Raw genomic sequence first — 16581 nt, 5'->3', positions numbered from 1 at the left:
CAAGGTATATATATGAAGAACGGCTTCCAGCCACATGAAGAATCAGGTATTAGATGAACAATGGTTCAATGATTATACAAGGTGTGGATCTTTGATATCACAAGGTATTATAGGGTATATAGGTTTTTGTATGTTCAATTAATTCTGTTTCAGTGTTTGGTATATGGTGTATATGTATTTGTGGAGTAGTATCGTATTTGTATGGTTTAATCTCTGGAAAATCAACAATTGATGATTTACAAAGAATAAGTATTACGGCTCAAAGATCAAATGATGTGATTAGGGTTCAACGTTGAATCGTCACATAGATGTCAAAAGCTTTTATCTACCATTCGTTTTGCCCAAATTCGATTTACGGATTAAAAGGTATGGCCAAAATAGTAAAACAATAAACTCATAGACATATAACACCTCAATCGGATAGCACATAGCACGCAAGGTATTCGATAAAATAAAGTTTTCAAAGAAGATTCAGGGTTAAAATGATTTTACGAGTATTTAATATGGATTTTTGAACATTTTTTGGAATTTAAATGGGTACCGGAATCAATTTATAAATAAATAACAAGTTTCAAATACCCTAAACTAGATTCAAAATCATTTAATAATAATTATCAAGCCTTCGAAATAATATTTGAAATCTCGAAAATATTTTTCGAAATTTTTAAATCGAAAGAAATAATTAAATCCAATTAAATAATCAATTAAAATTAATTAATAAATAAATTAATTAATCAATTAATATTTATATTAATTGACCAATTAAATAATTAGTTATTAACTAAAATTAATTAATTACATAATTCATATTTATTTTTTAATTAAAAATAACAAATTTTGGAATTAAAAATAAATTTAAGAAATGAAATAATGAATTTTTGAATTTATTTTAAAAAGAAAATCCAGAAACAGTTTTTAAAAGAGAATTTCAGTGTAGAAAGATTGAAGAGTGGTAGAGATATGAACATGGTCGGAAACTGATGAACATCGCCGGTTTCTCGCCGGATTCTGGAGAGGGCCCATATTCTGACCGAGTTTTGGCTGATTTCGCAGCTTCCGGTCAACCCATTTCTGGCCAATAGAATACAATTACTTTAATGCCCTGCAAGCTCGGGGTATAGATCTGGGGATTACTTACTAATTCCCAATATAATACAAACCTGAATAACAGTTAAGCGTATGCATATCTAACCCCTTTAATACTAACTAGGATTTTTTTAGGTTGAGGTATGAGAACAAAAACAACACACTACATTTATTATAAACCAAATTTAAAATCTCACGAAACTCTCTTTATTACAAATCATTGTCTAAACAAGTTTTAAATTAAATTCATTTTATTCAAACATACACCACACTTATCTACACTACATCTACTCAGGTAACTCAAAGCTGTCTTCCTGGATTAGGATCAGCACTTTTGGTATTAGAAGATCTCGCTGCTTGACTCGTTTCTTTACCACGTGAGTTCGGATAGGGTTAATTCTCTTTCTTAACTAAAAATAGAAAAGGTGAATAACAACAAAAGAGGGTGAGCCAAAATTTTCTCAACAAGTCCACAATATATAAACATTGTTATAAGAAAACTAAATGAACCGGTAATCTGATAACATCGGTAACTGTGTTGTTCTGCTAGAGGAAACGAATGCCACTATCGGTGAGTATCAATAAACTAGACTGGACACGAGTTCGCACCTAATCCTGCTGATCAGTCATGATACAGTACAGATCCATACCTCTATGTATAGATCCATTTGGGTACCCAGGCTCTACGGCCCAACACAAGGATCCAGTTAATTTCCGGTCCTTGGGATCAAGTGTTTACCTGATCCTAATCGTCACCATCCAGTCCACAGATGAGCAACCGGAACAATCAATATGCTTTGATGTATTTCAACATCGGAATATATCGGGATATATGTGTATATATATATATAAACTATTGGAATATGAATAGAGGATTCAATGAATTAGGAGAAATCAAGAATCAAAATGAAATATGAACAAAAGATCAATAATTATGTATTAGTGTATGTGAACAGGAGTTATCAGTGTGTAACTGTGAATCTGAAAGCAATTAACTATTCTGAATTTAGAATAGGGGAGAAACTTTCCTTTCATGCCATCTACCACAACTATATCACCGTTCTTTAACACTGGCTCGGTCCTCCTTGTTGGCTTTGTCTCTTTCAAAGAAAGATACTTATTTAGTCAACTCGTATCTCAATCGCGTCTCAAACCGACTTCACGTAGCCCTTATCATCTAGTCGTTCACTTATAATTCACTCATATAATATTTACTAACAATCTGGAATCGATTAACCACATAATTCACATAGCACATAAGTCGCATAGTTATTCAAGGCTCGAAATAATTTTTAGAATCAAAATCGACTCACTATTCGCATTTCTGAACAATCTCGGGCTCGTTTCCTAATTTTCGGAATTTATTGGACTTGTCTCTATAAGTAATAAGACATATAAGTAAATAAATATTGAAATCCGACTCGCTTCTAAAAGAAATTAGGATTTAAAACTATTTTTAATGAAAATAGATTATTTTTCTGAGTCGAAGGACTTTCGTTTCGTTTAAATCGGATAAATGGTTTAATTATTGTTCAATAAATAAGAATAAACCAATTTATTATTTAGTATAATTAATTATTCAAAATAATTTATTATTTATGAAAAATTAGAATTAAAAATGATTTTTCCAAAATTTTTAGAATTAAAATGAATTTATTATGATTTGTTGATAATAATTTGATTAATTATCAAAATAATTAATCATTTTTAAATAATTAATAAATAATAAATAAATAAGAAATAATTAAAGAAATAATTAATTTCGAACTTTAAAAAATATTTTAGAATTATTTATAAAATATATAAATTGATTATTAATTAATTAATTTATAAAATAAAAAACTTATTTTTATAATATACAAAAATAAAAATAAAATAAAATTTCAGAAACATCTGTCAGAAATTGAACTTCTAACAAAATGAATCAAAATCGGGTTCTGAAAACGGGTCAAACGGGTCAATTCCGGGTCATGAAGAACATGACCGGAAAATTCCCAGAATCCGGCGACCACCCCAGATTCCGGTGACCCATTTTCAGGCCAAAAACCTAACCGTTTGGTTAGTTTTTGAGCCAGTATCACTTCCAATTTAACACAGCATTCTATCTACGGCCAAAACGAACAAAAAACATCCCGCAAAATCGTTCTCCGATCAAAACTCCAAACTTTTCCGGCCAACATCAAAATCACAGATTCGTGCATGAAAGCTCAATATTAATAGCTTAAAATAAAGCCCGAAACACCTATAATCAAACCCCCAACCTCCTACTAACCTCAGTTTCTTCTAAAATAAAAAATGATCAAATCAAAACTTGATATAAACCCTAATATTTGAACTTGCATAAACAGGAATCGTTTGTTCAATTAACTACCAAAAATCGACTGTAAACATTCAAATAAAGTTATATCAATCATCAAATCACTCTAATAACCCTAGAATCAAAATGCCCTAGTTCGAACATAAACCATATAAATTAAAATTGAAAAATAACAGATTAAAAAATGAAATTGATACTAGAAATTGAAAGAACAGAACGAGAGGATTGATTTGAGTACTCACATCGATCGATTTGGTGCAGAAAGCTGATCAAAAATAACGATTGATTCCTCGACCCGATTCTGAAAAACCGACCCGATTTCAAAGAATCTTCTGATTTTTCAGTAATTTTAATAATTAATTATAAATATTTAAATAAAAATTGGGCTATTTATAGTAAGTAAAATGATACTATTAATTAAAATTAAGGCCCTAATTATACATCTATTAAAATTAATTGGCCCCTAATTTTATAAATTTTGAGTATTAATTTCTAATTTTTAAATATTTAATATATACAATATATATACCAAAAATTCTCAAAAATTGTGAATAATTAAAAAATACAAAGAAATGGTATAATTGAAAGTCCTATAATTTTATAAAAATAAAAATGTGATTTTTGTGGGGCTTTTAACACCCGAAAGGGCCATGAAAAGTCATTTTTCACAAAATGAGAAAATTTATAAAATAACTGGATCTTCAGAATAACACGATGGTACAAGCCATTCTACGAAAAATAAGACCAATTATTTTATTTGAAATGTCGGCTATTAAAACAAAGTTAGGGTCGTATAACTTTGGATATGAAACTTTTAGTACAGAATAAAATACCTGATAAATACCATGATGGTACGGAACACACGTAGCACATAGCAGTTATGAGTTTATAACTAATTACACATAATAACATACTAAAATACATAATTCATCTTTATTACGATATAATACAAACGAAATTTCCAGTCATTACATCCTTCCCCCTTTAATAGGATTTTGTCCCCAGAATCTCGCTAAAAACATAATTGGGGATATTTTTCCAACATTCCTCTCAAGTTCCCAGGTTGATTCTTCAACCATAGGGTTTCTTCACAAAACTCGTATTAAAGGTACAAACTTATTTCTCAACACTCTCTCCTTTCGATCTAGAATTCTTATTGGTTTCTCTACATAAGACAAATCAGCTTGAATTTCTATCGGCTCATATTCTATTACATGCCTAGAATCAAGATTATATATCTTAAGCATTGACACGTGAAACACATTATGAATATGCTGCATATGGGGCGGTAAAGCTAATTCGTACGCAACTTTCCCGACTTTCTTCAAGATTTCAAATGGATCAACATATCGGAGCTTCAGTTTACCCTTGTTGCCAAATCTGGTTAATCCTTTCCATGGCGATACTTTTAATAACACATGCTCTCCTTCCTGGTAATCCATATTCTTCCTGGTTTGATCTGCTTATTTGCGTTGTCGATTTTGCGCTGCTTCGAGTCACTTTCTGATAAGCTCTACTTTTTCCTTGGTCTGCTAAATCAATTCTGGGCCTAGAATTTTGCGTTCACCAACTTCATCCCAATACACAGGTGATCTGCATTTCCTTCCGTATAAAGCTTCATAAGGTGGCATTCCAATGTTTGCATGATAACTGTTGTTGTAAGAAAATTCCACTAATAGTAAATGTTCGTCCCAACTGCCTTCAAAATCAATCGCACATACACGTAACATATCTTCAATTGTTTGAATCATCCTTTCACTTTGTCCATCCATTTACGGATGGTAAGTGGTACTCATATTTAACTTAGTACCAATGCATTTCTGAAACTGTCTCCAAAATCTTGAATTGAAACGTGGATCTCGATCAGATACAATGGATACAGGAACTCCATGTTGCATCACAATTTTTTTGAGATACAATTTCGTTGATTGGAAGAAAATGTCTAACTTAGTTAGTCTGTCGATATCACCCAAATTGCATCATGATTTGCTCTGGTTCTTGGAAGTCTTACCACAAAATCCATCGCTAGATGTTCCCATTTCCATTCTGAAATATCTAGTGGTTGTAGTAATCCGCTTGGACATTGATGTTCTGCTTTGACTCGTTGGCATGTGTAGCATTTACTTACCCACTCTGCTATTTCTTTCTTCATGTTTGGACACCAAAAGTTTTCTTTCAGATCTCGATACATCTTTGTGCTTCCTGGATGTATGGGGTATCTTGTGTTGTGAGCGTCTCGTAAAATTTCTTCTTTTAGTTCCGATACATTAGGTATCCAGATTCTCGAGGAAAATCATAGAATTCTTTATCATCATTCTGACTTGTGATTTCTTTTCCTGTTAGGTTGTCATCTTCTTGACTCATTACTTCTTTTTGACATCCTCGTATCTTTTCCAACTGTTCTGGCTGCAATGTCATTACATAGTTTATTTCAGTGGATTCCCATGGAATACGAACTTCAATTTCCAATTTCTCAAATTCTCTGACCAACCCTTCTGAAGAAGTTAACATATCTAATCTCTCTTTCCGGCTTAACGCATCTGCTATGACGTTTGCTTTTTCTGGATGATAGCTAATTGTAACATCATAATCCTTGATCAATTCTAGCCATCTTCGATGTCTCATGTTGAGTTCCTTCTGTGTAAAGATATACTTTAGACTCTTATGATCAGTGTAAATTTCATATTTTTTGCCATAAAGATAATGTCTCCAAAGTTTTAGTGCGAACACGATTGCCACTAGTTATAGATCATGCGTAGGATAATTCTGTTCATGAGGTTTCAATTGTCTAGAAGCATATGCAATTACGTTATCGTGCTACATCAGTACACATCCCAGTCCTCGATAAGAAGCATCGCTATAAATAATAAAATCTCCCAGCTCATCTGGTAGCACAAGTACAGGTGCTGTCACCAGTCAGTTCTTCAATTCCTGAAAACTTTCTTTACAGTTTTCATTCCATATGAACTTTTCATTCTTTCGAGTCAACTTGGTTAATGGCATAGCTATCCTAATCCCTTATGAGAAGAATCACTATAGATACAAAATCTCCTTGATCATCTAGAAGTGATAAAACAAGTGCTGTGATCAATCTCTTCTTCAATTCCTGAAAACTTTCTTCACACTTCTCAATTCCATATAAACTTCTCATCCTTCCTGGTAAGATTCGTCGGAGGTGTTGCAATCTTCGAGAAATCTTGAACAAATCTTCGATAATATTGTGCCAATACTAAGAAACTTCTCACTTTTGCTGGTGTTTTTGGTCTCTTCCTATTCACAATAGCTTCAGTCCTCGCTGAATCCACCTTGGTTCTTTCATTACTGAATATATGTTCTAGGAATTGAACTTCCTGCAACCAAAACTTACACATTGAAAACTCAACATACAATTTCTCCCTTCTCAAAATTCCTAAGACTGTTGTTAAATACTCTGCATGGTCCTTCGTTGACCTCGAGTAAATCATGATATCATATATATATATATATAATTATGAACGTATCCAGATATTCCTTAAAGATTATGTTCATCAACTCCCAATCTTGGAGGCTCATTCACTATCAAAGTAGATCCCATAATTCTTAGTATATCAATGACCGGGGATGGTGATTTACAATCCTTGCCATATGCCCTGGTTTTTCACACTTAAAGCATGTAAACCCAATGATTGAACTTTTTCCGCTTGGTTTTTGGTAGATTGATTTTCTTTGGAAAACTTTCATAAAGAACAACAGTGCAACAAAATAGTTAGAAGGATTCATAATTCAATAAATTTATAGCTGAAATAGAAAGAATGATTAATGATTTGAATATAAATAAGACAACCACATTGGTGTTTAAGATGGCCAGTCTTTCGCACCATATGACATACAACACATGATTAGGTGGCGTCCCACCAGACTCTTCGTCATTCTGACAAAGCGTCACGTAATAACATTGTTTGTCTCAATCAGAAGACAAAACTTGAGGGGAAAAATGATTTGGAAAGGGATACAATAATTTTTTTTCTTATCACCTCATAGAACTTATAATGAAAGAAGTTCATACTTTTTCAAGAGTCAAGAAGAATATATACTGTAGTATTGTAGAAAAGAGTGATACTGTTGGTCGTCATCCACATTTCACTTATATACACCTTCAGAGCTTGTTCGATCAATAGATCAACTTTGAGTCATAAAATAACTTTGGAAAGTTCGCTGAAATGACTTCATAAATTAATCATTATAATAGATTCATATTTATTAAGTCTTTTATCTTTAGCTTCATACCTGCACGTATAATACTTTAACAATTAGACCATAATTGCGCTCTTACAAGATAATTTCAAATTTCATCTATGCGACTTAGAATAACCACTGATCATTCAACATATCGACTCTATTTCTAATAATGTTCTTTCTTTAGAAAATTCTATAAATTTGCTCAACCTTTTTCGATTATGCTCAAGCTTCTTTTAAATTAACAAATTCTTTAAACTTTAATAATCTCATAAATTGGGTAAATAATGTCTCCGCATGATGTTTTTGTTGTTAACATCCTCAAAAGAGATTTGCACTTCTTTATCATGGAAGCTTGAAACTTCTTAGTAATAGCGGGTCTGCTTGGGCCCCTTTGAGTCTACAATATTATGTCTGGAAGAAAAGTTTTCTAGGTAATCTGGGTCTCATCACGAACAAGAAATTCAAGTAGTAATTTGACAATCAATTTTTAAAACTTATTTTGTTTAAGAACTTTTTTATTTGTTAAATTTTATAAAGAAAATCTCTTTCGAAAACTCATTTAAAATTTTAAAAATCACAAGATTTGGTTGTCACTACTATATGAGTGGGTTGTTGTCCTCCTTAACCATAACAAGGTACCAAATTAAGAAAATAATCACACAAAGGTCCATCCACTTCACTTTATCCTCTGCCTCATATTGGATCTATTTTGCCTGCATTAGTCGATGAAAACTTCAGTTACCGTTGCATATTATCGTATTCGTAGCTTCACTTTAAAGCTTTAATACTGATAATACTCACATCATCATTTTTTCTATCGTTAAGTACAACAAGTCTATTTTATAAAACAAAGTCTACCAATATTACATCACGTAGCTACTACACAAATCATATTCGTCATAACATCATCATCTAACTGTAAGAAAACTCTAGATCTCCAATCTTCTCAAACTCCTTTAAAATCCATCCAGCCCACTCCACAAGATAATCATGGGTGACATGCTCACTATTGGATCCATATAACCTAGTAGCAGTTATCCTCCGGAACACATGAATCATCTCTCTAGGTTTCTCCTCACCTTTCTTAATAAATCATGCACTCACCATATGCTGTAACTCTCGAATCCATCCTCCTAGGTGATGTTGCTCCATAAGACAGGTCTTAAACTGATGGTATTGAATAAAGTATGGGGTAAACTGAAAAGATGTACTCGCACCTGAATGTTTGGTATGACAAGAATCAGTAAGTGGAGGTCCTCGAATAGGTGGTCTCACATTAGAGGTAATAGGCTTGAAGAGGTGCAGCAGTCACCACATGAGGTAATACAGCTCTCACTAGTGGAAAAATAAGGTGTGGATCAAATCTGGGTGAAGATGTTGGCCCTCGAATAGAAGGTTCCAACTGATCAGATATAAAAAGGATAATAGCATCTTCCATCGCCGTTATCTTAAAATCAACTCCGCAAGATAAGAATCTCGAATCACAGCACGAATCATATCGAAAACCTGCTATACAGTCGCACTCAACCTTATGACATCCTGTCTTTCTATTTCTTATTCCTAATCCTAACCCTCTACCCAATCCTGGCAATCTAGGCTTGTTTCAGAGACTTATAACCTTTAACTATGATACCAAACCTATGACGCCGTCCAAACCCGAGTCAGAAGTTTGGGGTTCATAACACACATACAATATATAAACCTGTATATAAAATATTATAAATAATGACCCTTCCTTACGTAACCACGGATCGTAACAGGTTAAAATATGAAAACAAGCCACAACCTTAACTTTTATTATATCGTACCAAATGTCAACTAGTTTAACTTAAAATTGATAATAAATTTATTCTTACAATCTTGCATAACTCAACTACAATGTAAAGCTCCTGCTAGCTCGATCCAATTCAACCTGGAATCCTAGCTTGCACTGGACTGGGAATCTTGCTACCAACCATTTCCTTTTTAACTGTAGAATAACATAAGAGATTCGCAAGAGTGAGCTAACTAGCTCAGCAAGTCATAATAGCAATAACTGAGGTTAAACAACGATAAATTGAAATGATCCGGAGGAATCAAGTTTCTTATCAAACAATTATTATAATTAAATATTCATTTTAAATCCAAGGTTAGGTTACTGATCACTCACGCACTAATCCCAAGAAAGGCACGCAACTCTGCTCTATACACTGGATCCAGGACACACATTGGCCTAATATGACCACGAATCTGGTCTGACCACAAATCTGGTCCACGTAAAGAAAACTATCTAATTCTAAAAGAATTCAATATGATAAACGTTGTAATTTAATAAAACAGAATCATGATTAATATTGATAAAACATTTATCTCAGAGTATAAAGAAATTCATAAGTATCACCAGGGTTTGTGAAGGTATATATATGAAGAACGACTTCAAGCCAGTTGAAGAATCAGGTATTAGATGAACAATGGTTCAATGATTATACAAGGTGTGAATCTTTGATGTCACAAGGTATTATAGGGTATGTAAGTTTCTGTATGTTCAAGTAAATCTGTTTCAGTGTTTGGTATATGGTGTATATGTATTTGTGGAGTAGTATCTTATTTGTATGGTTTAATCTCTGGGAAATCAATAATTGATGGTTTACAAAAAATAAGTCTTACAGCTCAAAGATCAAATGATTTGATCAGGGTTCAAGGTTGAATGATTCAAAGCACTTACAATATAAAAACAAGACTATTTTGAATACTAGCAACATGTCACGAGAAAGTTCAGAAATATTTGCAATATATCTCGAGAAATGTTCAGAAGTACTTACCTTATCACTAATGATTTCAACTTCACTTGCACTCGTCTAACAATTCTATTCAACAACCACTTTTCTACTTTTGATATGCCTCGCTCCTATTCACTAATCACTTGCTTTCTTTTCTATGCATCAGTTCTATTTTCTGATCACCTGCTCTCTTTTTCTACGCCTCGCTTACTCTGTTAGGCATCATAAGTATCTATCAATAATCAATCTCATATCATTCTAATCATCACATAGACGTCAAAAGCTTTTATCTACCCTTCGTTTCATCCAAATCCGATTTACGGATTAAAAGTTATGACCAAAACAGTCAAACAGTAAACACATAAACATATAACACCTCAATCAGATAGCACATAGCACACAAGGTATTTGATAAAAATAATCTTTCAAAGAAGATTCGGGGTTAAAATGATTTTCCGGGTATTTAAAACGGATTTTTGAACATTTTTCGGAATTAAAACTGGTACCAGAATCATTTTATAAATAAATAACAAGGTTCGAATACCCGAAACTGGAGTCCAAATCATTTAATAATAATTATTGAGCCTTGAAAATAATATTTTAAAGCTCGAAACTATTTTTCAAAATTTTTAAATCAAAAGAAATAATTAAATCCAATTAAATAATCAATTAAAATTAATTAATAAATAATTAAATTAATTAATTAATCAATTAATAATTATATTAATTAACCAATTAAAAATTAATTATTAACTAAAATTAATTAATTACATAATTCAGATTTATTTTTTAATTAAAAATAATTTTCAGAATTAAAAATAATGAATTTTGGAATTAAAAATGAATTTTAGAAATTAAATAATGAATTTATGAATTTATTTCAAAAAGAAAATCCAGAAACAGTTTTTAAAACAGAATTTCAGTTTAGAAAGATTGAACAGTGGCAGAGATATGAACATGGCCGGAAAACTGATGAACATCGCCGATTTCTCGCCGGATTCTGGAGACGGCCTAGATTCCGGCTGAGTTCCGGTTGATTTCGCAGCTTTTGGTCAGCCCATTTCTGGCCAATACAACATAATTACCCCATCGATTTTGACCATTTATCGATCAAAATTTAAGCCAAAAACACGATTACACGAACAACAACCACAACGAATTCACATTTCGTTGATTCCGGAAAAAATGAACAAAACCCGGCCAACTGCAAATCTACTGAATCCTTGACCAAACACGACGTTTTATAGCTCGAAATAAAGCTTAAAACATCTGCAATTTATTCATATAATCTAAAATAGCAGCCATAACTTAGATATTCTGGAAAATCGAATACTAAGAATAAAAAAAACAAGAACACAACTATACTACTTTAGAGATCAAACAATTATGATTTACACATCAATCGATTTCCAATAAACTCAAGAAGCTTAATTAATCATCAAAACATTCAAACGATTCAAGAATAGAAAGACCCCAAATTTAAATATTAACCCTAAAATTTCAAAATGAAATTTACCCATCCTCAAGATGATTTGATGATGTATATAGATAGAACAGATTAAATCCTTCAATTTGGTTACTTATACTTATGACTTGGACACCAAAATCACCTTTAAATGTTGGTTTGATTGTGAAGAACGCGAAGAACACGAAGAACACGATTTGTTTCTTTCGATAATTATGAATTTTTACTGCATATTATGTTTATCTCTAAAAAAGTAAAGTACAATAAAGGCTATTTATATTTATGAGAAATTTGGACCCCGTTGGATCATGCCGGATATAAAATCCAATATTTAACGGCTAAGAATAAATAAAAACCGATCCAAACGGTCCCGTTTTAGGATAAACATCAAAACCAGGCTTTTTAAAGTACAGTCTTAGTCTCAGCGGGTTGGTTACATGAATTACGAAAAGATAATATAATAGTTTAATCAAAATATCACATTTTCTCGAAAATACGGGTTTTACCGATTTACCGAAATGAATATGGTATCGAAAAATATGTGTCAGGACCCGCACGGGTAAAATCGTACTCCGGATTAAAAAAGTCAAAACATGGAAAATGCTCGGAATAATCAAATTAGGTTAGAAATAAGTTTTCCTGAGACTTCCGGGTTGTAAAAACATAAAAACGGTTGAATTCAGATGATTCCCGTTTATACAAAATAATTTATAATTACTCGGAAAAATAATTTATTAAATCCAAAAATCATATAGTAACATATAAATTAATAAAAGAATATCAAAATTATCTATACTTTATTTTGGATATATAAAAATTAAAATGCTCAAATTTTACCACATTTAAACATCGAAACACAAATACCAATTAACAAATAATTCACCAAAATTCACATAATAATCACATAATATTTATTTACTGACAAAAATAATTATACGTCATATCCCGGATATTACAGACAGTATAGATCAAGGCATAAAAATTGATCATATTATTCCTGAAGGAGACTCAAACTCTGATGAAGAGGGCCCAAATGCTGATAAGCCAGAAATGACCTTTGAAGAGAAGAAAAAGCTGTTATGGGGAAACAAAACAACAATACCAAAGTGAGAATCTTCTGAAGGCATTAACAAAATCTAAAGTGGTAATTCATAATCAGAATGGCTGGAAGAAGAGGTGACTTGGGTCTTTCAAATGCTGATAACTTCACAGAAAATGCTTTGATTCTAAGGGAGTCTGGAAATCTGACAGGGATAGGTGAAAATTTGAAGCTTGAAGATCTACAGAAGATTATTTTAATCCAAATTGTGCTTGATTTGTTTGATATAAATAAGCCAAAAAAAAGATGCTTTATTTTATTGAGTCTGGGAAAAGGTTGAAGATTTCACAAGAACAAATGAGAGACAAACCATGGTAGGAGTTGGAATATATCACAACTTTAATCAAGGTACTCAACTCTACAATTGTTAGGTGGTCTGCTTATTTGAAAGACTTGGCATTCAGGAAGTAAAGAGGAATGAGCTACCAATCTAAATATATTCCAAAATACATTGATGAAAATGGACACACTATTGATATGCCTGAAGAAGGAGCAAGAGTGGCTACATCTATTGGAATAAAAGTTCTTACTTTTATTCCAAATGGTAAAAAAGTTGGATTTCTGGTGCTTGATGATTTGTCCCTTGGCAGAACCAACATTCATTACCGCAGAGCAGCTATCTATCAAAATGATGAATCTACAGAAGAGATGAAGGATATCAAACAGAGAATGAAAATGTATTTTAAAGTTCTTGAAGAAAATCTACTCGGAAAATTCTTTGATGATACTATTGGCTTTGCCATAGTTGAAGATTGAAGATAAAATCTAACACACTAATAGTAAGATTGTACATTTGTTAATATTTCTGTATTTAGATAGTTTTGACATCATCAAATAAAGAACTTGTACATATTTCCATAATGCACAAGTTGGGGGAGATTGTTACATATGATTTGATGATATCAGAATTTACCAACAGAGTTTTCCATCAAAGTTTGTTATTGGAAGTTATCAGAATTAATGAAGACTATTAGTATTTGAAAGATCAGAGTTTAATATCAGACTTTGTCTATCAACATCTATAAAGACTGATTTCCAGGAAGTAATTGATTCTATTTAGAAGACTTTGATTTGTAGAGAGATATGTCGGTGTAGTATTTTACTTATTGTAGCAATCAATAGTTGTATATGTATTAGGATTCCTTATCCACTTGTAATATATCTTCTAGATTGATTGTGTAACTAGTATATAAGTATTGATTAGGTTAACACTATATGTGTCTTCGAGCATTGATATATCATACACATAACCTAGCAGGTCTCAAGCATATTTTTCATCCTTTAAGAGAGTAATGTAATCTGTTTTTATTCATTAATACAAAAATCTTTGAATAAAATTCAAGGATATTGTTATCAGATTTTTTAGAATAAAAACTTTTTTTGTCTATCGGCAAAGCTTTTGACACTATAATTTGAACATAGATATTCAATAAATATATTCAATATATTTGAGAGTAAAATATATGAGTGTGGCACGCTTTTAAATAATTTGATCAATCTTGCCTCGTAAAAGCAATGTTTGAATTCTCTCGGAAAATGTGCCTTTAGTCGTTGCCTCTGTCTATTTCACATCAATCACCTAGTATAGAATATATCCTTATGTTGATATATCTATGACAAGTCATGTCTTGTTAGAAGAAATTGATGATATCGGTATTTAAACTATCAGAGTTTATTAATCAACATTTGATATCAGTATTTGACAGTGATGGTCATCAGCATTTACCATTAGTATTTGCTGATCATCTTTTGTCACAGGGCTTATTCATATCAGTATATGTCGAGCTGGAAACCAGGAGATATCAAAGGAGGAAATATTTGCAGAATATATGTAGGTGTAGGACTTTACTTAAAGTAGAAATCAATAGATGGATATGTTGTAGGATTCCTTATTGATTGTGTAACTGTGTAGTACATAAGCACAAATTAGGTTTACGATTTATGTGGTATGATTTGTTATATCATTCATATAACCTAAAAGCTCTCAAGGATAATTGGGATAATTGTTCATCCTTTGAGAGAGTATTGTGCACAGTTTTTATACAACAATAATAAAAACTGTTGATTCAATTGGGTATGTTGTTACAATTTGATTTTATAACTGTATACACCCCCCTCTACAGTTCATTAAAGGTCTAGCAATTGGTATCAGAGCTTAATGTTGATACATAAAAAAATTTAAGATCCATAGAACAATCACTGATGGCAGACAAAGAAGGACAACAGGTTCCCCCACCTCCACTAGCCACAAATCCAATCAGCCACAACATGAGTAGGTATGAAGATATCAAGGTTCCTATTCTGAAAATACATGAATATCCAATCTGGAAAGTAAAGATGGCCATATGTCTAGAAGCAACAGATCCTGAATATCTGCACAAGATTTATGATGGTCCTCACAGGCCAATGAAACTAGTTGTTGCTGTTGCTGGCCAAGATGAGAAGATGGTCAATAAAGATAAGAAGGATTATACTCCTACGGATCTTTCATCTATTATGAAAAATGCAAAAGTAAGACATATTTTGCATAGCACTCTTGACGGTTTCATGTCAAACAGAGTAATTGGATGCAAAACTGCCAAAACAATTTGGGATCCTTTGAAAGTCAAGTGTCAAGGCACCACTGTTAGTCACTAAACACGCGCTAAAATTCACGGAAGTATACGCGTTCGCAAGTAATATAAAATTATTTCTAGTTAGTTCCCACAAGGACTGGTTTAGGTTAACTTTGTGATTTATGCACTTATGTAACAATGATATGGCTATTATTCAATGTAAGACGATAACAAATTGAGTTTTGATTGTACTACGATTAACTAATAAGAATTATACTAGAGAAAATTAACTAAAGATAGTAAATAGAGTTGAATAATATATGACACATGATAAGTGGCATTTTATACCACTTAAAGCATCTCATAACAGCTTGAATTGGTGTCTTGGACTCAAGTATTTTGTGTATTTGACGTGTTTTCTAGTGTTTTTGCATTTCAGGGTATAACTTGCTTAGATAGGTGGTTTTCATCAAATAAAGCTTAAGGAAGTGCCTGGAATCAGTCTAGGGGTGATGAGCAAAGAAATCAGCACAAATAGGAGCAAAATGAAGAATTTTCCAGAAGGGTAACACGTGACCGCGCGCTAGGAGCACGCGACCGCGCGCTAGGAGCACATGACCGTGTATTGGGAGCACGCGACCGCGTGCCAGAAAATGACCGAGTGGAGGAAGCACTCGGCCGCGTGCGTGCAGAATTTCAGATTCTGGTTTTATTTGTTTTCCATTCTGTTCGGGCTTTTGTTGGCGCGGTGACTCTTGGACTCTTATATAAACCTTATGGGAATACGTTTTCTTAAAACAGGAGTGAAGGCAAGAAGATTGAGAAGACCATTTTAGCACACAATAATGAAGAAGAGGGAGCATTAGTTTATCTCGTGATTCTTTTAATTCGTTGTAACAGTGGATGCTAGTTTTCTCTATGCTTTGAAGCTTAATACTCTTGTGACGTACTTCACTATTTATTAAGTATTTTTTTGAACCTTATATAGTTGTGTTATTAACATGCTTTCATATGAACCCATGGTGACGATGAGTTCTATTATGGGCTAATCGTTATCATGGGATTCTAAGGGATTTACTTAT

The sequence above is a fragment of the Apium graveolens genome, chromosome 3, assembly GCF_009905375.1.
Source record: "Apium graveolens cultivar Ventura chromosome 3, ASM990537v1, whole genome shotgun sequence".
Classification (NCBI taxonomy): Eukaryota; Viridiplantae; Streptophyta; class Magnoliopsida; order Apiales; family Apiaceae; genus Apium; species Apium graveolens.
The sequence above is the reverse complement of the archived record's forward strand: the minus strand, read 5'-3'. Positions refer to the sequence as shown.